The sequence below is a fragment of the Lynx canadensis genome, chromosome D3, assembly GCF_007474595.2.
Source record: "Lynx canadensis isolate LIC74 chromosome D3, mLynCan4.pri.v2, whole genome shotgun sequence".
In the NCBI taxonomy this organism is placed as follows: Eukaryota; Metazoa; Chordata; class Mammalia; order Carnivora; family Felidae; genus Lynx; species Lynx canadensis.
The window spans coordinates 58,352,431-58,375,229 of record NC_044314.2 but is presented as its reverse complement, the minus strand read 5'-3'; the positions used below and the strand labels follow the sequence as shown (position 1 = coordinate 58,375,229).

The 22,799-nt window shown below is 40.6% G+C and overlaps 1 protein-coding gene across 1 annotated transcript in view; it reads right to left on the bottom strand.

Moving 5' to 3' along the window:
• PTPRM (protein tyrosine phosphatase receptor type M) overlaps positions 1 to 22,799 on the bottom strand; it is a 794,802-nt gene that overhangs the window by 267,306 nt on the left and 504,697 nt on the right.

Genomic DNA, 22,799 nt, shown 5'->3' with positions numbered 1-22,799 from the left:
GAAGAGACGGGTGTTTCTGTGAAGATATATATTTTAAGGGCATGATGAACATTTGTGTAGTCTGGGTGGGGAAAAAGAGTTTCTGATACTGAGAAAAACTAACTCTTGCCAGCAGCTTTCAAGAACTGAATCCAGAATAGATTGGCAAGGAAATGCATCTTTTTCTCACTGTACCAGAAAAGCACCAGGACTCTCTCTGGAACGATGTTGCAATCCTAGAGTTGCTCACACTGGGACTCCTTAATGCTGAAGAAGAACCGGTGAGAGGAGCCTACCATCCCCAGCGGCCTGGGACCCTCTTTGGGTCTCGCCCTTGTGTCCTCTGAATGTGCATTCAGTGAAATCACCTATTTCTGGGAGTACAACCACTTAGCACATTCTACTACAGGAATGCAATCCAGCAGCTGCTGTTCGGTTTGTAATCTTGCCCAAAGAAAAATCAATTGTTGTAAAACATCAACAGAATGTTGCTCAGTAGACAGGTGGTACAGTAGGTTCACAGTGTAATGATAATGCGAATTCTGAGTGTGGTGTAAACATAAATAAATAAAAACAAGAAATATGACTCTTGCTTCCTAACCTCCTAACATCAGAGACTTTCTATTGGTTATGTTAAGTTGCTCCACCAAATCTGATGTAATTCTCAGTGCATAATGGGTCTGACATGAAAGGACGCACGTAGGAAGCATCTTCCTCTAGGGAAGACAAGAACACATATGGAGATAAAGTGGACTTGGATTTCTTGCCCCCTTCTCCCTGACTTCTTATGTGTATAGTTAGATGTGGCGAATTTAAAATATATCTGCAAATTCTGACACTTCTCCCATCTAGAATGAAATCATGCCATTTGCAGCAACACGGATGGAACTGGAAGGTATTATTCTGAGTGAAATAAGTCAGTCAGAGAACGACAGGTATCATGTTTTCACACACATGTGGAACTTGAGAAACTTAACAGAAGACCATGGGGGAAGGGAAGGGGAAAAAATAGTTACAGAGAGGGAGGGCGACAAACCGTAAGAGACTCTTAAATACAGAGAACAAACTGAGGGTGGATGGGGGGTGGGGGGGAGGGGAAAATGGGTGATGGGCATTGAGGATGAGCACTGCTGGGATGAGCACTGGGTGTTGTATGTAAGTGTAAGTGATGAACCATGGGAAACTACCCCAGAACCATGGGAAACTACCCCAGAATCCATGAGCATACTTTACACATTGTATGTTAGCCAATTGGACAATAAATTATATTAAAAAATAAAAATAAAAAAATAAAGTGCTTAGGTGTCCAACGACAACAACAACAAAAGAATGGGCTTGGCCAACCTTAATGACTACATACAATGAAAAGAACGTAACAAAGGGGTCATTGGTAACTCTCAAGGTGCTGGTCAGAGAAGGCTATGCATCTTCAGCCAGGTTCCCCAGGAGAGCTAGCTTTCTGGGAGAAGAAGCCAGCCACCATGTAAATGGTCCAATGACCCTGAACCTGCCACACCGGAGAGGCCACCTGCAGGCACTCTGCACTGCAGTCCCAAAGAACTCCCAGGCAACAACTGGCATCACTGACAGCCATGTGCGTGGACCATCTTGGAAGGCTCTGAAGGCGGAGCCTTCAGATGATGGCCATCCTGAGACGCCAAGCAGGAACTGCCCAGCCAACCCTCTGCTGGCCCACACAATCGCCGCAAAATAGAAATGTTCTTCTAAGCTGCTGAGTTTTGGAGTAGTTGGATATGTAGCAAATATTAAAGCAGAATATCAGGTCATACAATAACAAGAGTAAGGGGTCAAGGTCAAAGCAAAAGATAGCACAATGCAGACAACAGCTGATTCATGAAGAAGTTTAACCTAGTCTGCCACTAAATACATACAGCACTGAGAAAATGTGACTGTTCTCTTGAAACGCCTTTTGTAGGGCTGGGGGGAGAGTGGCATGTGCATTGATCTATGCTCTTATCTGAATTCTGCTAACAACTGGGGTTTTAAATTAACTCCTTTGGGTCTTAATTTGTTTTTTTTTTTTTCCCAATGAAATGAAAGAGTTAGATGGATCTATAAGGTGCATTTTATACTTTTATTCAGCATTTTAGTCAGCATGCAAGAGCTACTCTCAAGAAAATGGATAAAGCAAAGGAATAATTAACTGCTTTCCAAAGGGACTCTCCATTAAATAAAATGATGTTTAACACTGGCTCCCTTTTATCAGCTTTTCCGAATTGTTTGCTACATGACACTATTTTCAAAATTTCACCTTAGAAACAACTCTGGAAAACCTGTATACCAGACAAAGTGGAAATGCGAAGATACACATGAAGAAAAAAAAAGATGCAGAAACTATTCCATACAGGAAGTGCTAGGCGGGGAGTCTGGCACACGCAGGCTTTGTTTTCCCCTTTTGATGATGTAAGAACTGAGGTTCGGAGGTGAAGCGCCCATTCCATCCGGGGCTCACAGCTGATGAGGTAGCAGACGTGGTCTCATGACCATCAGACAAGGCAGTAGTAGTAGCACGACCTGTTACAAGTCCTGGTTAAGGTGCTCACTTGAACCGTCTATGCCACAGGCATCTTGCCCCGCTTTTGCGGTTACAACCGACATACAAACTGGTTCCCACCTACTTCCCATCAACAATTTCAGTACTGTTAGAGAGATTCTTTCTCTTTTATCACATCAATGGGGCTACAGATGGAAATTACACCTTTGACCTCAATTCATTCTCCCATCTCTCTCCGAGTCATTAATAACTTCCAGGGAGGACATCCCTGGACTTTGCAGGGAGGCCAGCACCTGACTCGTGTCCTGTTCAGCTCTCGATCCCAACCAGGAACCTCGGTGCCATCGGTGACAGTGATCACTCATTTTTCATGTCTAACTCCTCTGAAAGACTAGCACCGTCGCTTCCAGACTGTCCGAGTCCCACCATGTTGAATTCTATCACAAACACCTTGTCCTCTATTCCTTTGCCCTGGCCTGGACCCAAGTTTGTTACTGAAATGGTGTTCTCCCCAACACCCTGAAATACTCTGCTGCTCTCAGCAGATGACCCTAATTCATAAAAGGACTGACCCTACCTCATAAAAAGAGTGAGTCCCTCTCATGAACCCTCTGTCGGGGGCTCATGATCTGCTCCCCGATTGTGATGTACTCTTGCTCTGCTCCACACTCACAAAAACATACTTCTTGTAAAGACTAATAATCATTTGTGTCTATTTATCAACACTTCCAAAAACCTCAAGTTCCTGGAGGAAAAGGTCTACAGTTTAGTCATCTCTGTGTCTCAGCACACTTGGAATGAAGTGGGCCATGAGATACATATTTTTGGAGCATAATATAATCCAGAAGTAATTTCTAGTTTATATGCATTATATATAGTAGTAGGGAAGAAATACACCGGTAATCACAAATATGCTCTGTTTTACTAAAATTTAATACTAAGTTTACTTTGCATTCATTTCTTGAATACCTAGGAGCTAACAGAAGAAGAAATGATCAAGAAACAGGTTTTACGATGAGAGAATGCAGGGTAGATTGTAAGTTTATTCAGGATAACTCAGAATTGAATAATGAGCCCTGAGAGAATCAAAAGCTGCCTCTCTGTTTTCCTACCCTCTTCTCAAACCTTCACCTCTCACTTCCCATCCATCTTTTCCCCAACTCTGCTGTGTGTGTGTTGTGTTGTGAGTGTTGTGTGTGCATTTACTCACTTATTAACTCAAGGAATGTTCTTGAGCACCTACTATGTGCCTGGCAGTACTTTAACTTGAACAATTCAATGTTTCACGTTCCCTAAGGAGAGAAAATTTTGTTTTGTAATTTAAATACCCTCTAAGTGGGGCGCCTGGGTGGCGCAGTCGGTTAAGCGTCCGACTTCAGCCAGGTCACGATCTCGCGGTCTGTGAGTTCGAGCCCCGTGTCAGGCTCTGGGCTAATGGCTCGGAGCCTGGAGCCTGTTTCCGATTCTGTGTCTCCCTCTCTCTCTGCCCCTCCCCCGTTCATGCTCTGTCTCTCTCTGTCCCAAAATAAATAAAAAACGTTGAAAAAAAATTTAAAAAAAAAATAAATACCCTCTAAGTGAATACGGGCAAAAAAAAAAAATATTGATTTTTCCAAGCAGGAATTTTATGAGGGTTAGATGAAAACTTTAGAATTAAATGATTATTTAGTGACCCCCATTTTTTTTCAATATATGAAATTTATTGTCAAATTGGTTTCCATACAACACCCAGTGCTCATCCCAAAAGGTGCCCTCCTCAATACCCATCACCCACCCTCCCCTCCCTCCCACCCCCCATCAACCCTCAGTTTGTTCTCAGTTTTTAACAGTCTCTTATGCTTTGGCTCTCTCCCACTCAAACCTCTTTTTTTTTTTTTTTTTCCTTCCCCTCCCCCATGGGTTTCTGTTAAGTTTCTCAGGATCCACATAAGAGTGAAACCATATGGTATCTGTCTTTCTCTGTATGGCTTATTTCACTTAGTATCACACTCTTCAGTTAGTGGACCCCCATTTTAGCCAATAGCCAATAGATCTGTTATGTTATATACTCCACTCCACTCATATTACTTTTTAAATGGTTACCATCTAGTCATCTTCAGATATATTAAAGGAAGAACTAAGTTGACTAGAGCAATTTCAAACCCAAAATGTCTTTTCATCCTGGCTCCACAAGAGAAATTAGATTTGCAAGCATCCAGACCTCAAATCTATTTGCTCTTTAATAATTTAAGCACTGAAAGGTCAAGCAGCTCTTTTCTATTCCCCTTTATCAACGTCCAAGCGCTAATGAAAAATAGCTAAATCCTATCTGCTGCCCAATATCCACACATTGCTGTCTCGCTGATGGAAATTAACACATTATTGGCACCTAGGTCAATGGCACCTCAACAGAACTCTCTGGCTGATAGGCTTTTCATCGGTGCCAATACCATCATTTCACTAGTGAATTTCATAAAATCTGTGCAACCCCAATTGTAATCTCAAAGAGTAGCTTTGAAAATCTTACTCTTTGAATGGTTTTTCTAAAAAGATTTAACAAAGCAAGTTCTCAAGGATCGAAAACCAAGCAGAAGTTTCTAGCTTAGTGGGCTGACTTAAAATTCTATTATCCTTTTAATGTATTACTCATGCTCCTTTTGTTTATTAAAGTCACACCATGCCTATCCTTATCCCACTCTTCTGGAATTTAACGTTACGTAAAATCTTCCTATCGCTTTTGCAATCTGAAGGCATGATCCACAGTGAAGATGATTCTGCCAAAAATGTGGCATCACTAGATCATAACTTTCTTCTGGAATGAAATTTAATTTAAAGTTTCATTTATGCGAGGCTTTTCTACAACAACACTCTAAGGCTTTTATAAGGAGAATAAGGAATCTGCATTTATATAGACTGGCACACGACGACGTATAACCTAGAAAAGAATATCAGAACATCTTTCGTGTATTCTGTTAAACCTGAAAGTTCAAATGTGATGAGATACGTTTGGTGTTTTCTAACTTTGAAGACGTTGAGGAGAAGCCTGCTGTAGAGTTGAAATTGACTTTAAAATTTGGGTCTTAATTCATTTCAAGATTAAACCCTTAGCTGTAAGTCCATTTTTCTTATCCACTTATTCTATTTCTTATCAGCATAAAATATTGGAGGGTTATACAACTGGATAACAGAACAGAGGGTGAGGGAAAGGGGAGAGAGGGAGAGAAGTTAACGATCCATTTCATTGTTGCTTTTGCTAATCTTTTAAAGTCTGCACTTCTGATCATTTCAGACTTAGACTTCGAATATTGTTCATTTCATGGTACCTCATAGTGCCTTTTAGTTTAATTTGCAATTTTTGGTAAAACCGTCTCTTCTGTATGTACAAAAAAGAGAATACAGACTAGCAATACTATCTTCCTGAAGATTATTTTTTTTGAGGGTGGGAGGGCGATGGAAGAGGAAAATATAAATTCTATGCAAAGCACGTAATATAAATGTGTGATTAAAGTTTATTGCCATGCAAGAACACAGAATTTATTTTCTCCCCGTTCTTGGTTTGGTCCTTCTCTTTTTGTAAACCTGTCGGCACTTAACTGGAATGACACCCTAATCATTCAAACAGCCTAGTACAACTAAACGAAGTTTTAAAAATACTGTCATCAGTTAAAAGTTAGGGGGAAAAAAGGTCAGTTCACTATGTCCCATGTGTTGATCATCATGACTAGGATTCTTCAGAGACCTTCACATAACACTCGTAATGCAAGTAGCTGACCTAACACGGTGCTGTTCACTAAATCAGAAATGCCAACTGGCACCTAGTTGTACACAGACAGTGGGCACTGTGCAACATGCCTCGCAGCCTCAATAGATCTGGGGGTTGAATATTCTACGTTAGCGACTTTAATTTCTCTTAGTCCTGCTCTCTTCTAGGTAAGATTGGCCATAAATTGCTTTGGAATATTTGCGGGCACCACAAATATATTTTATGTTCTCAGCCAAGATTCATCATAAGGAGCGAGCCTCGCATCTGCAAGTTACCGTCGTTCTGTGGGTGCGTGTGCGCGTGTGCGCGTGTGTGCATGCGTGTATCGTGCGTGTGCAAGTGTGCCCGAGCATGCGTCCAGGACCCTGCTGCTCTGCCAGTCAGTGATAAAATCTGATACAATAAAATATTAATTACAGCTGAAAGGTTGGGTGAGAAATATGAAGTCGATTACAGTTCCATATCGTGCACAAAGGACAGGAAGAAAAAATCGTTTAGTTATGGAGGTTTGGGATAATAAAGTAAAAACTAAAACATTAGACTCAGGCTGAGCAGCTCTGTAAAAGGCCACCTGTTATTAATCTTCACAACAGGCACCACATTTCAAGTAAATGAGTCCTAGATGGAACCTCTTTAAGACGGAATTCTCCCCGTTTTAACAAATGAAGCCGTTTTCCTTTGCAGATTTTATTTCCCCTAAGCTAATCATAATCGAATCATCGCAATTTCATAACAAACATATGATTATAAAAATTATAATTCAAGGTCAGCTACTACTATTAAAGTGTGTTTTCTTAAAGAGCACTAGTGATTTGAATAAAAATGGAAACTGAATGCCACCAAAGCCACACTAAATGTTTTCATTACTGCATGTTTGTATTATACTCAATTCGGAATCTTTCAGTCCCTCGAAGTCCTAAGACTGCAGGCTAGGTAAGCTGGAACAGAAATGCCACCATCAACGAGGCAGGTGAACCAAAGGGGGTACCCTTGAGAGAACAATGAACTGAGAGTCTCCATACCACAGGCAACTGGGTCCAGCTTTGCCACTAAATCATCGACTGACCAGGAAGGTCCTTTCAAGTTCTGACATCTTATGACCCCTGACACAAGATCAGGCGACTCTCCACATCAATACATGAGAAGAAAATTATTTCATTTCCATGTCCTCCACCCTCCATTTTCACAATATTTATCATGTGTCAAGCACTGTGCCAGGCACAGGGGAAGAAAAAAAGGAGGAATTGGTCACTCACTGCCCTTGTCCTTGAAGACCAGCCTAAGGGCATCAGAAATAGGTCGCTCCAACAAAGAACTGCTGTGACAGGCACCTGACATGGATTTGTACGTAACACACACACACATAGCACGTACACAAACCCTAGCGTAACGGGACACAGGGAAGGAGTGACAATGTTTATGCCCAGCTCTTAGAGCATCTGCTTCATGGAGGACATCTGGGCTGGACCTAGCACCCAAACACTCCCACCGCTAACACCCAAATACGGCGGTACTGCCTAGGGCCACCAGCTGTCTCCCAAATTAAACATAAAGGGATGGGAACAGAAAAGCTAATGTCTTTAGATTCCCTACACAGTCCCCATTCTCTCCAACCACTTGTGCAAACAAAGTTCCAACAAGCTTTTCCAGCACACTCACTAATGACTGCCTGCAACAGCTTCCAAGAGCCCACAAGGACTCTACATCCAGAGTACAAAAGACTGCAGGGAGTGGGCTATGCCCAGCCCCGATACCTCCTGAAGTCCTGGCCGGTGTGCCCCAAGGGTTCCCCAAGTTACCTCAAGAGCAACCCCCAGAGTGACAGGGCTTTCCTTACAATTTCAGTACTGCCCAGCTCCTGGCAAAAGCGCACCTTAGGGTGTGACGACGAGCAGCGTTCCTCGTCTTGACTCCCACAGCCTCCAGTGATGCCTGAGGTGAGGGCCAAGCACCTAGCGGTCTCTGCTCTCTGGGGGCGGGAGGGTGAAGACGCCCAAGGGCACACAGTCCTGCGCTCTGTTCCATTCTACCTCTCTCCAAATCAGTCAGGCAAATTTGCAAGTACTCTTCCTGCCCTGTATAATCACTCCTCAGGTCACAAGATGCACAATGTCTTAAATTTAGGACTGCAATTGATATCCATTTTCATCACGCAGGTCAAATCAAAGTAACTCCAGGTGGGCGTTGCTGTGCTTTGGCGGGGGGTGCGGCTGCAGAGTTTGGGCCTGAGAACCATCTCGGGCTGTCCCTGTCCACAGGCTGCCTCTCTCTGCAGAAGGCCTAGCTGAGCACGGGGGCGGGGCTCGCTGGTGCACCTGCCCTGGAGGCCCCGGTAATAAGACTGGCGCTCTGATCTAATACACAGAATCCTTCAGAGGAGATTATGCTGAAGAGAAGAACATTTGAAAAATAGGGGGAGGAAAGCTGCGCACTATATTTTCATGCACAAAAGCAAGTTTGAAATGGAGTTTGAGGGAAAGTTAAATTAAGTTTCATTGTATAAACGCTCAAATTCATCTACTCTATTATTATTATCTTCCCCTGCCATTTTTAAAGCTTCTTTTCAAGGGTTCTTGAAGAACAAACTTAGTTTCCAAAATGAATTTTCAAAGAGATGACTGACATTGTCATCCTAGAAGCAACATTAATAAAAATGATCTTTGTTTCCCGGCAGTAAAGGAATCCAGAGTATTATTTTTTAATACAATAAAATTCACCTAAAATCATGTGGGGGAAGGATGGTAGTGGTGGTAATAAGAGATTTAGCACCTTTTGTTAACACACAGTTGCAACTCAGCTATAATAAGTAATAAAAAAAAAAACCCAAGCCAATATAGTAATAAAAAATTGAAGTTTTACCAGTGAATGACATTTTGGTCTTTGTGACTATGGGTATCCCGATGAAAAAAGAAAAAACAAATTAGGTAGGAAGTCAGATATTTAGAACTCTTTTTCTAAAACAATTTTAGCACCAGATAGAGTCTTTCAAAAAGTTCAAACACTGGCAAAAGAACATTTAGCCCAGAGGGTTTATGATGGTCCTGCAGTTCTCATTTCTTCAATAAATAAAAGGGAACAATTAAAAAGCCACTAATAAGCATTTTAAAAGAAATGGTATATTTTTTCTTGATTCTCTGGAGACTATTAAGAATGGGGAACTGAAGGAGAACATGCACATCAACAAAAAAAGACTGATTAATTTGATTACAATGATCCAATACACTAAAGCAAATTTGTTTAATCCATGCCCTTCGAGTGTTTGAAACTGTACCGTTAAACACTGAGTAAATCAAGGGCGCCTGGGTGGCTCAGCTGGTTAAGCCTCCGACTTCAGCTCAAGTCACAATCTCACAACTTGTGAGTTCGAGCCCCGCATGGGGCTCTTTGCTGACGGCTCAGAGCCTGGAGCCTGCTTCAGATTCTGTGTCTCCCTCTCACTCGCTGCCCCTCCCTCACTCATGCTCTGTCTCTGTCTCTCTCTCAAGAATAAATAAACATTAAAAAAAAATTAAACACTGAGTAAATTGTAATGGCGTTGGGCTTCACCAAAAGAAGAAGAAGAAGAAGAAGAAGAAGAAGAAGAAGAAGAAGAAGAAGAAGAAGAAGAAGAAGAAAACAATAAGAAAAAAGACCCTCCTAAAATTAAGTAACAGGGATAAACCCCAAAGATTCTGATGATCATAATTTAAAGTTAAAGGTGTAATTAATATGTTTCTTAACGCTAGAAGAGACAATGAAGACAGGATATTAATTTGTGGAGTGGTTCATCCATGCAAAGGAAGGTGTAACCAGTCTGGTTCCAGAAAGAATCTGCAGGGAAGATGTCTGAGGGCTGACGAGGGGACGGGGGGCAGGGGGGGGGGACTCCTGGGAGGAAGCAGGTGCCTGAAGTTCACATGGCTTCGCTGGTCATGTGATGCTGTGCAGGGGAGAGTGCTGGCTGTTCACCTCCACAGACCTCACTTCCTCCCGTGCACAAGGATGCTGGCATCTGACAAAAAGTCTGCTCTTGATGATTAGGAATCACCTCATAAAGGACCAAGCATCGGCCTGATGCATTAGAGCTACTCATTCCAAGTCTCAATGATTATTCGTTTTTTATTATCATAATTATTTTTCCTGTAGGACATACTGCTCAGATCATAACTGAGGTTCAGGAATATCATAGTAGGACCTGGCAAATTTCCCAAGATGTGGGCAGAAGAAAAGGGGCCACCAGGTTATCTAGTTATTGTTATCGCCATCAGTAGAGGCCAGAATCACATCAATAATAAATAAGTAAAGCTTTCCTACGTTGAGCAGATAACATCTGTGCTGATACCACCCTGAGTGCTTTTGCTGACTGTCATTAATTCTCTCATGTCCTCTGAGGTAGGTTCTTACTCACATCTAATTGATGAGGAAGGAGCATGAGACTCAAAAAAGTTACATCAATTTGTCTAAGGTTACGGCACAAATAAGCACCGGGATGTAAACCCAGGACCATCAAACTGCACACTGTGGTTGGCGGCATTGTTTACGATTCTGAACACCTTTGTGCCCTCCTTCCCAGGAAAGAGCTATTATTTGTAACTACTCTAACCAATAGTGGTTGATGGAACCAAGGGTCTTCTGAAACTTCGATGCTTTTACAGAATGAATGTGTATTATTAATACCACACACACAGTTCTTACAGCTTCCATAAAATTACTGTCAGAATATGGGTTACCTTTAGAACATAGATCCTATTCAAGTGATAATCACAGTATATGGGTATAAAAGTTAAAGGGAAGTGATGCTTAGAAATTTGAAGTTTACGGGGCGCCTGGGTGCCTCAGTCAGTTGAGCGTCTGACTGTTGATTTCAACTCAGGTCATAATCCCAGGGTCATGGGATCGAGCCCCATGTTGGGCTCTGAGCTGAGAATGGAGCCTGCTTAAGATTCTCCCTTTCTGTCCCTCTGCCCCTCTCCCACACTTGTGTGCATGCTCTCTCAAAAATATAAGCACATGCATACATAGATTTGAAATTTTATTACTAAAAGCATGATATAAAGGAAACAAGACTAAATAGCAATCTAGCCAACATGCTTTGTTAAGCAAATACTGATATCATAGCTTTTACCCCTTTATTTTATTTAAATTTATTTTTGAGAGAGAGACAGACCATGAGCGGGGGAGGGGCAGAGGGAGAGAGGGACACAGAATCGGAAGCAGGTTCCAGGCTCTGAACTGTCAGCAGAGTCTGATGTGGGGCTCGAACGCACAAGCCGTGACATCATGACCTGAGCCAAAGTCGGACACTTTACTGACTGAGCCACCCAGGCACTCCAGCTTTACCCCTTTAAAACAAAATTTTTTTAATGTTAGTTTTGAGAGAGAGAGAGAGAGAGAGAGAGCAAGCACACATACACCAGTAGGGGAGGGGCAGAGAGAGGGAAACAGAGGCTATGAAGTGGGCTTTGCACTGACAGCAGACAGCCCCATGTGGGGCCCAAACTCACAAACTGAGAGGTCATCACCTGAGCTGAAGTCAGGTACTTAACTGAATGAGCCACCAAGGTGCCCCCATAGTTTTACCCTTTTTGAGCACTTAAGTTTACAAAGAGCTGTTGCCTGTATCAGTCTTCATGACAATGCTGTGAGACAGGCGGAGCATGTGATGGACTCCAATGTTAGAACCGAAGAAAGATTCGAAAGTTCACAGGATGCCCCAAGCTCACAAACCCAAGGCTTCTGGTCCATGCTGAGTGTTCTTTTAATTAAAAAAGAAAACATTTCTTAACATTTATTTTTGAGAGAAAGACATAGTGCAAGCAGGGGAGGGGCAGAGAAAGAGAGGGAGACACAGAATCGGAAGCAGGCTCCAGGCTCTGAGCTGTCAGCGCAGAGCCCGACGTAGGGCTCGAACCCACAAACCGCGAAATCATGACTGAGCCGAGGTTGGACGTTTAACCAACGGAGCCACCCGGGTACCCCTGAGTGTTCTTTTAATTAGATGAAGTCCTATGAATGATTTACATTTAGAAACACCAGATTCCACTCAAAGTAAAACTTCGGTCATTTGCAGAAAACTGCGCGTGTAGGCACCTGCCAGCCTCCTTCCACCCAATAACCTCTGTGTTTGGTGGGAGTCATGGCACCGAAACACCCACCCGGGTGACCTGGTAACTTTCTGCCAGGATGCCTCATGGGCCAATTTTCCTTCCTCTGTGGCCAAATGTGCAAATGCAATCATATCTCTGCCCCATTAAAAATCCTACAGTCCCGTGATTTATGTGTGTTGAGGGTGGCAGGTGGGCAGAAGAGGGAAGAAGGAAGAAAATTCTACGCTAAAAATACATCAAAGCTACCTGGCATATTCTCAGTGCTGAGCGTATATTTACATCTTTTCAGCCGGAGGATGGCCTGAAGGGGAGGCTGACCCAGGAAGGGACTGGATGATAGACACCTTCCACATTAAACAAAGTCTGGAACTATCCTAAGGGCAGTGGCGAAACCCTGATGGATTTTGAAGCCAAAGAGCCAAAGACCCCTGCAGCCACACTGTGCAGTGGGAACTGGAGAGCCGAGAAAGGCAAAAGTATGAGCTGAGGCAGTGATGAGTAAAAGAGAAAAGGGGGCGTCAGTGACCTTGAGAAGTGAGAAGCAGGATAGCGTCCAAAGGAGTCAGTGCAGATGTGCAAGATTATAGGGACCGTCCTGATGGAATGTGAATTTGGAGTAATGGCTTATTTGAAAGTGGCTTTTCTGAATTTCTCTTCTAGTTAAAAAAAAAAAACCAACAACGAATTGATTCAAGGGTAAAGATAGGGTATTCTTTCATGCTTCTGTGCTATACGGATGGGACATGGTATTTAACTTTTATTTAGGGATGAAAATATAAATTTAAAATCCTTCTCCTTCCTGATACGTCCAACCAGTTAAAAGGAGATTTCAGTCCTTTGGCTTCTTATCTATGAAAGTTTCAGTGATAATTACTTTTGCTCAACAAGAAGAAGATGAGGTTCAATTCAATAAACATTTATTGCACACTTAATTAGGTTTGAGGTACTGAATGATATTCAGGAACTAAATTATGAAAATCATTTTGTGATCATTTTGCATTTTCTATTACATTTACATATATTTTACATAATGATTACCCTAGGAAAATGCTCACTTTCAGCATTAAATGCATAAATCTAATTAATACTCCTGAGTGCTGGTCAAACCTCATTCTTCTATATGTGTGTGTTTTTAATTGTGTTTACTAAGATGACCACTGTTTACATCTCTTTACTTTCTCATGTTCCAGGCTTTTCTACAGGTTGTTCCTCTTCTGGGTGGACCTACACCTGTATCTAACCCCCCACTGGCCACCTCCTACTTCTCTTTTGCGTTTCAGCTTAAAGAGCATATCCTGATCCCCTGTTGAGATTTTGTCCTCTGTTTGATGCTCTTTGAGTACTCTGGACTTTTCTATCCGGCTTGATCAGTAGATATTCGGTGAAAGAAGGAAGAATGAACAAATAAGGGCCAAAGGTCAACTGTGAGATTTCCTGTAACACTTTGCAAGGCTAAAACTGGCAAGAATTTTAACTTGAGACGAATAATTGCAGAGAACGCTTATCATTTCTCATTGAGCAGAAAGCACAGCATTGACACTGGTCAGGAAAACACTTTCAGGGCAAAGCAGAGAAGCTGAATGCCTGGGACACAGAACAACACAAAAGGGATGTGGTGATACGGGAAAACTCACATTGCTCCCTATCATTCTGCTACCAAACAGGTTGAGGAACTGAGTGGTAATTAAGTAGCTGAAAACCAAACACAGGTGACCTTCAGGCACCATATAATAATACACTTAATAAAATCATTTTTGATGCAACAGAAGGCATGTCAATATTTTTGTGTGCTTTGATGTTCTCATCATACACAATTATAGTGAAGGTATTTATAAGTGCTGGTTGATGAAATGTTTCTGCTGAAGAGGATGACGCAAGACATTGTTCCTTATATGGCTATGCTCCCAAAATAGGAAGTGCTGTCACATGAGGAAAGTGGTCAGATCGTCGCTGGGTCCCTCCTCAGCTCTGAAAGCAAGTGGCTATAAGCAGCACTCCCAGTTGGCTTTCTCTCTCTGCCCCATACGTGACTCGATCAGCCTCTTCGAGAACCTGGGATCTTCTCTCTCAACTATATGTGATTTTAGCACCTTCAAAAAGCAAAAGGGAGGCATCTATATTCAAATCAATTAGTCTTTGTCAGAGTTTCCAAGATCCTCACTCCCCAAGGCTATCAGTCTTAGCTCGCAACACCTGTAGAAATTCATCCCTTAAATTCCCTGGAATCAATAACTGTGATTAGGAAGACCAGCAGCTCCTGAGAGCAAATGGCACGGCAGCTTTGTGATTCATAACTAAGGGGATGCAGTGTTCCGTTCAAGGCATTTGCAACCTTTTGGTGTTCTGCGTATGCAACTAAGACTACTTGTCAATGATTTCACTGTTAACATTTAGATGGACCAGATAGATGGGGGAAAGACACATCATGTCCCTTTCTCAACGGTCAGTGGAAGATGAGATCAACCTGTATGCCTGCCTCTGTCACCCTGATGGATGGTTTCCGGGCGGGTGGTCAGTCTGGAGCGGGGAATGTGCTCAACTACTTCCTCTCACCTTTGGGAGACAGCATGAATAGCTTTTGGCCACTACTGTACGTGACATTCAAAGGCTTTCATGTAATCTGTAGTTCCGATCTCAGGCACCTATCTTTTGAGAGACAAGCATGGGTTCCTTTGGGCATAGCAGAAACGAGTTATCACATGATCAAACGTTCGGGTCTTCCCTGTTCCCAGCCGAGAACTAGCCACGGCCACCCATTAAGAAAGATCCAGAAGCTTCTCAGCAACTGGGATTAATAATGCCACATTCTACTGCTTATGAAAATCGATATTTAAAAAGATTCATACAATTAGCAATTTCCAGGAAGTTACTAGATAGTCACTGCCAAGATTGACTTTAAATTTCTAGTATTCTAGTGTCTACTTTAACAATACTCTAAACAGTTCATATCACCAATTGCTTTGGTTAGTTAATAACGCTTTTTCCTCTAAAAAGGACTAAATGTTTTTGATTCCTTTAAATCCTGTCTCTAATATAAATTGGCATGTGGAACTTACCAGACCCCTTCCCTTCATGCCTAAAGGTGAGCTATGTCTTAACTGGGCCCAGTCAAAGGAACAGCGGGAGGGCTCAGCACATCCACCAGCTGCACTTGCTGGGAAGCTCTCCTATGTTCCTTCCCTGGCTAATCCCATCCCCCATTGCAGGGCTGATCTTCCTTACATCTTTCTCCCTTGCCACTCACTGCCTGAAGGCTACATCTCTACTCCTGGGCGTGGAGCATAAGGGTGCCCAATCTAGCCCCGATCTCTCTTGTGGCTCCCCAACCTCCCCATCCTCCACTGTAGCTGTAACACCCTTCCCATTCCCAGATGAGGCCAACTTGCTCAGTCCTCCCTGGCCTTGTGGAATTCATCTGTCTTACCCCTTATTTATTCCCTGCCATACACTTATCCCGCTCTGCAAATACCTCCCCATGACATACATACATGACCAACCTCGGGCAATATCCAGCTGCAAGATTCAGCTGCTGGGCTCCAGAGCTCGCTCCTCTGAAGCCTTACCTGACCCTCCTGTGTACAACCCCTCCCCTTGGGCTCACTGTGCCAGTACTTATCCCTGCAGTAGGGGGAGAGAGGACATGCTGGTCGCATCTAGATTGCTAACTCCTGAAGAAAAGAGCCCCTAACAGGCTCCTCTGTGTTCCCAGTACTCAGTAAAGTGCCTGGAACCTAGTGAGCGCTTAATAACTATAATCCTAACAACTCCCTGAGATAAGGTGATATTACTTTGCTCTGCAATGATGAGAGACCCGAGGCTCACAGATGTTAAGAAATGTAGTCACATAGTCATAGTCACGTAGTCACATAGTCACACAGGTAGTTGTTAAGAGAGCTGGGATTTGAAATCACGTTTATTTAACTTCAGAGTATGTCCTTTCCCTATATCCTGCGGCTCATTTTAAAAGTTAGGTCCACGATTTATGTGACACATAAAACAGAGTAATTACTTGAATATTACTCTTTCTTTTTTAGAATATGCCAGAGGAGGAAAGAGTGATTCTGCCTGCCTAACAGGCATGACACCTGAAAGTATCTTATGTTTTCGTCCACAATGATTTTGATCAATTATTGATAGATTCAGTAGTTTCTAATTAATGTAGGGCAAAGCGTTGTTTAGATATGGAAATTATACATGGATTTATAATAGGCTAATTTAATATGAAGCTACTTTTAAATTTATATTACAGAAGCTTTGGAACTTAAGGTAAACTGCATTGTGAGGTTTTACATTATAGTTTTTCCTTTCTCAAAATAATAGTCATTCCAACAAGAAAAGGGATACAATTTGGGGGAATAAATAATTAAAAAAATATATCTGCAAATCACTATTTAACTGGTTCCTCTGACCCAAGATCAAATTCTTGGACAACTCTATTCTGAATAAAAAGATAAGTTTTAGAATCTAGGGAATAAATTCTAACATATTCTAACATAATCCTAATGATTGTACCATAAAATGGTACTTGAATCACAAGTATTTTTTTCTTTTTTTAAGGAAGGGGAAGAAGAATCAGATTCTTCAAAGGTGAACAGAACATTAGACACCATTGGGCCAAGCAAGTTCCATGTCTCAATGACTCTCCATTAGTGCCATATTGTGAATTTCACTTTCAGGATGGTTATAAATAGAAGACCCATTTCCTTTTGTTCTATAGTTAACTTTATTCAGTAGAGCTGGCCATAACCATAATTAGGTAATGATTCAGGGGCCAACAGGGAAACATATAACCTTTTTAAAGACTTGTATGACAGAACTGGAGCAGGGAAGAGTTCATTACCTATTTATAATATCAATTCCCAAAGACTTGCAAATGCATACATAAATAGGTAGCCAGATATAACCAAAATTTAACATGTAGTAGAGATACCAGAATTTATTGTAATGCTATTATTTATGACTTTATTGATAGAGACAATTGTTAAATCCTTAATTTATTTTTCATGTAAAATTAAGATATTAGATTTGAAAAAAAATGACACAAACAAAGGAAAAGCTAGCGAACCAGAGTTTGTCCTATGTGGGTATGTGGGGGGGGGGGTGGGGGACACACCACAAACCATCTACTGACACAGTTTGGAAGTATTGCAGTAGAAAAACACTTGTATGGCATTAGTCTGTGTGAAATACAGTTTGGAGTGTTGTTTTTTTTAAACACTACTTCCATTAATCCTCACAAGAACATCATCATGTTGATTTGCTCAAAGGCTCCTTGCATGAAGCAGAAGAAAACGAGATGCCCAAGCAGGTGGTGTTCATAGAGTAAAAATGTCTTTCCTTGGACTTACTGATGGCAGACAATCAAATGGATTGTTGCTGTCTTAAAAAAAGTCTTTTTTTTTTAATTGGTCTTTGGTCTTTACATCCTAATATAAAACTTTCTAAACTATAATTAATTGTATGCCAACAACTATAATTTCTAATATAGGAAACATCTTTTTTTTTTTAAAGTTTACTTATTTATTTTGAGTGAGAGAGAGAGAGAAAGTGCATGAGAGCTGGGGAGGGCAGACAGAGAGAAAATCCCAAGCAGGATCTGTTCTGTCAGCATGGAGCCTGACACGGGGCTCAAACTCACGAGCCGTGTGATCATGACCTGAGCCGCAATCAAGAGCTCGACACTTAACTGACTAAGCCACCCAGGTGCCGCTCTAACATAAGAAACTTCTTAAAACAAAATGCATGATTATCTCCTATCATTCATTAGTCATAATGATCTCTTTCCCTGCTTTTACTGTCAAAAGATCCGTGTCTCTGTCCATCTGAGGTGGCAGTTTTCACAGACTCCCTGACACTCTCTTGCCGAATCCCTTTAAGAAAAACTTCTATGTGACAACCAGCTGGGAACATGAGTGCAAGCTGATGGCCACAAAGAAGAATAAATCTCATTTTCCATACAGCTGGAGGATCAAATCAGACATTTCTAGGAAGTGTAACAAATTTTCTTAAAACCCATACAATTGCTTTACTGACTATTTATCCTCAATGGAATGAAAACCTGTCCTTCACCTTGTTCTAAGAACACAGCACAGAGTTTTCAAGGAAAAAAAGCTCAGTTATGAGAAAAAATAGCATCCTTTAATACATTTTTAATTATCTGTCTGATTTGTTTCAAAAGAATATTTGATGAATAGTTTGGGTAAATCAAGCAATACTAGAAGTTAACAATGAAGCACTAAGATCCGTGCACGTTTTGCTGGCTAACTACCTAAGGCAAAGCAGCATCAGGAAAAAATGACAGGAGATAAATGAAAACATCACATATTGGTAAAGTCTCCCAGGGTAATGAATTCAAGGTGAAATCTAGTTAATGAAAATCTGGCCACATTATACAAAAGTAAGTAAATTCTCAATTTATATATGAAGCTGAAGTTTTCATATGGTACGGTTTTTTTTTTTTTTCAAAAAAAAATCACAAGTATTGTGGATGAATAAAACATGTATGCCTGTCTTCTACTAGCAGAAACTATTTCCTATCTCATTTGAATCTTACTTGCCAGGACCCATGCTTTAAAAAAATAAGGCAAAATATTTCTTTCATTCCTTCCTTATGCCCTCATCTCTTCCCCATTCATAATGCAGTGAAGTTCCTATTTGCTTTAAGATTGTGGCCCTGATTCTCAGCAATGGGAACTCGTCACAAATTGCTTTTTGTTTTTATTTATTTTTATTTATTATTTGTTATTATTTTTTTTACAAATTGCTTTTTAGCTATAACTGTCGAGGAAGCGTTCATTGCAAAGACCACCATAGTATAAGAAGTTACCAATGACAAGAAAATTACAGCATTAAAATAATTAGGACTAGCTTTGTTAGAAGAACAAGGTGTGTATTCGCATGTTTCAGCCATCAGTTTTAATATTTTGGTTGTTGCTGCGATGACTGCCCACCTCCCATCCCCATGGACAGACAACTGTAATAGATGTTTTCCCCACTTGGTAGTTTCTCCTGAATGAATGAATCAAAGAATGAGTACTTAAAATGGCAATTTTCTAACATTTTACTGAAATGAATATCCGAACGTTTAATTAACATATTCAAGCGCTGAGTTTTAATTAAGAAGACATATAGCTCCCACACATTTATGAATAAATTGAAGCAACAATGCCTAAAGAACAAAAATGAGAGTCATTTGAAAACACCATCACCCAAGGCTCAACCATGTGATGGAATCTCATGCTGTAGACCATTAGAACGTATAAAACATCATTAATGAGGGATATTGCACATAGCAGATATATATCACAAGAGTAAAATCACAGAGAGCATATTTGTTAGTGCAAGAAAAGCACACAGTTTGTGTAAAACTCATCCTTTATTTAGGGCTGCTATTTTGCTGGCAAATTACGAGGATTTTCTCTGTTGGATTGTGTCTGCATGTAATGAACGGTGGAGAGAAGAGAGAGAAATGAGGTGATTCTAAATGAGTCAAAGAAAATTAAGCTTTTCCTTGTCTTATTAAAGAAAAAAAAAATTGAATCCACGAACAGACATTAAAATTCTGTCCCAGGTGCTAGTTTACTAGTTGGAATGATGGAATTTGTGCTCTTCCTGGCCATCTCGGGATTTAGATAATTTTATGTGACAGAGTTGATGTGTTGATCAATAAAAAGACAACAATCGTTTACATGGAGAGTTTAGAGCAATTTTAAGAATCTGCATTAAGCAAAACGAGTGCTTGTAGTGGAATTAATGCAGAACCATCTTAGTGAAGTGCATAAATGAAGTAGGACTGAATTTTTAACACCAATGATTATGGATTAAAGAAAACTCAAATCAATTGAAAGAATTGGTTTTGGAAATCGCACAATGACAGTATTTTTGAGCACATAATACTGTGCAAAATCCAGGAAAGCAAACAGATGTTCACTTTCATTTCCCTCCTTCTTCTAGTATTTATCTTATCATTTGGGAAAAGCTTTCTTGTATTGCAGTTTGATTACATGTGCATTTTGCAAATTTCCAGATGTGTTCAAATGTTTTAATCTACATTATGGCTTTATATTTTAGGTCCCTATGATTCCCTAATCAGAGTTCTTATTTCTCTAAGCATTAAATGAAATTGAAAATTTTCATATACCCCATTTAGTTTGAGAGTATTATGGATATTTTTTCCAAACTAGTCTTTCTAGATATTGGTCTTGCATCGACTCAATAGATAATCAGTCCCATTATGTTGTACTATAATACCAAATCCCTTGGAGAGAATGTTCACTTTTCTGCAACAAAACAAAACAAACAACTTTTTGACAGGTGAGGTCGAGATAATTTCCCTTCTCAAATTTGTGCCAATCAGATTTACCCATTTAAGATAAGAGAAGCATCCTTTCACTTAAGGTCGTATCTGTAGTGGGTTTGCCTGTAATGTTTACTTAATAGTATCCCATAAGAACTGATTCTGAATCTAGCATAGATTTAGATGATGAACATAGACAGTACATTTATTAATTTCAAGATGCTAACGTTGTGGAAGAAGATATAATAGAGACAGAAAGAAAAGTGACCCTGGCAAATTCAAGGAATGTTTAGCCAATAACAAGATGATGTCTAATCAATGATGAGCTTGGAAATAGAGCATCAAGACAGCTGTGGAGGAGGGTGTGCTAACATAAACTGAAATCTCAGCCGAGTCAGAGACTGGCCCTCATGAAATGATATGAAACTGTGGTGAAGCCAGATATTTTGGACACTTGGATAAGCATTTGAATGTGCATTTTTATAACATAATAAAAAAGAGCCTGAGGATATCTCCAATTAACTATTTAGGGCTCCAGAGTCTCCAAAAACAACTAGAAAGGTGTGAACGAAAACAACAAGGCATATGACAGAAAACACGAATAGTAGTTTGGAATGCAAGAAGCACTTTAAAAAAAAATAAGGAAAGGAGAATTGGGGAGGGGGCTGATATGGATTGCCCAAAGGAATATTATTTGAAAACTCAGAAAGATCAACACAGAGACGTGGATGAAAATCTGACTGAAAGGGTTTGAAGGAAAGAGGTGAGAAGAATAGAAAATGAAAAGGAGTTTATGTGAGAATAAAGTAGAATCGGAAATAACTAGCTGTTTTGGAGAAATGGTTAGGATTTCAGATTCCTTCCATTTGGAGGCATTGAAAGTGAGTGGCCTCTACCCTTTCATTTTATCATGATGTTTCTGGAGAACATTGACCCCTGACGTAAAAGCCCACAGTACTGAGTTTGGGCCCCTGTTAAATTGGTCACAAGAAAATGACGCTCTCAAGGCCATGGCCAGAGCATCAATTTATCATTTAATAACACTTCAGCTTTCCGGAGTGAAACCAAGTCTGACTCACAGACATAGGTACACCTGGATCTCAGCCAACCATCTAATGAGCGTGTGGCTTGGGTCATTCAGAATAGGGCACGCAACAACACTGCACTCAAGTCAACCCAAAGGGCCAAGGTAGTGTCGGTGGCTATACTTTTCTAGCAGTAATAGTATCTTAAATTCGTAAGAAAGCATTCACTTACTTCAAGGTGTTCTCACAAACTGCACTTAGGAGTGGTAGTCCTAAATCCCTTACGTGAACTACTACTATGTTGAGTAACTCAACAACAGAATAGACTAAAATTATGTAGATTTTTCAAATGCAAATTTCTGTGGTTCTACACTAATCTGACTTTACCATCAATTAACGCTATTCTGTTTTTAATCTTGACTCCATGAATTGAAACTTGCACATATCTGATCAGGTAGAAAGAAGTCCAGCTGACTGTCCTCTGATATTGTAGTGAAAACGTGATCCAAAAGAGCTGGGTTTCAAAAGGTTAATGGACTAAAACTCTACAAAAAGATTATGGCAAATAATCCCTACATAGCCTTAAATGGGAATGTAAATGTTTCCTTGGAGTATGTTCTTCAAAATAATAGGTTATTTTGAAGGGGATCTATTCTGATAGTACAGAATATCTAAATCCCTCCGAAACAAGTAGAAATTTCTTTTATATAGATTAATGAGCTTATGACAAGTTCATACTCAAGAGTTATTCAGGCATTCCTTTGCTCCCTCCTAGGAAGAATAAATTTATTGTATTCATTCACTGTACAAGTTACACTTGGTAATATCTCAGCTGTATAAATCATCATGGAATGAGAAATGGGGCCTACCTGTTGGTAATAAATATGTTCAAATAAAGACTTCACAATGCTCTTTCCAATCATCTGCTTCTTTTAAAAAACAACTATATACCACTTATCCAATGGACAAATTAGCCCATTTACCATAAGTTAAGTGACTTAAAACCCCAAGTAAACAAACAAACAAGCAGAAAACCCACAAACATCCATTTAAGGAGTAGAGCTCAGGATAAAAATGTCATCTGCCCTTGGGTAACTAAATTTCAGCAAGCAATTACTTTTTAGAAGTACAGCCACCTCTCCACAGACTAAGGCTT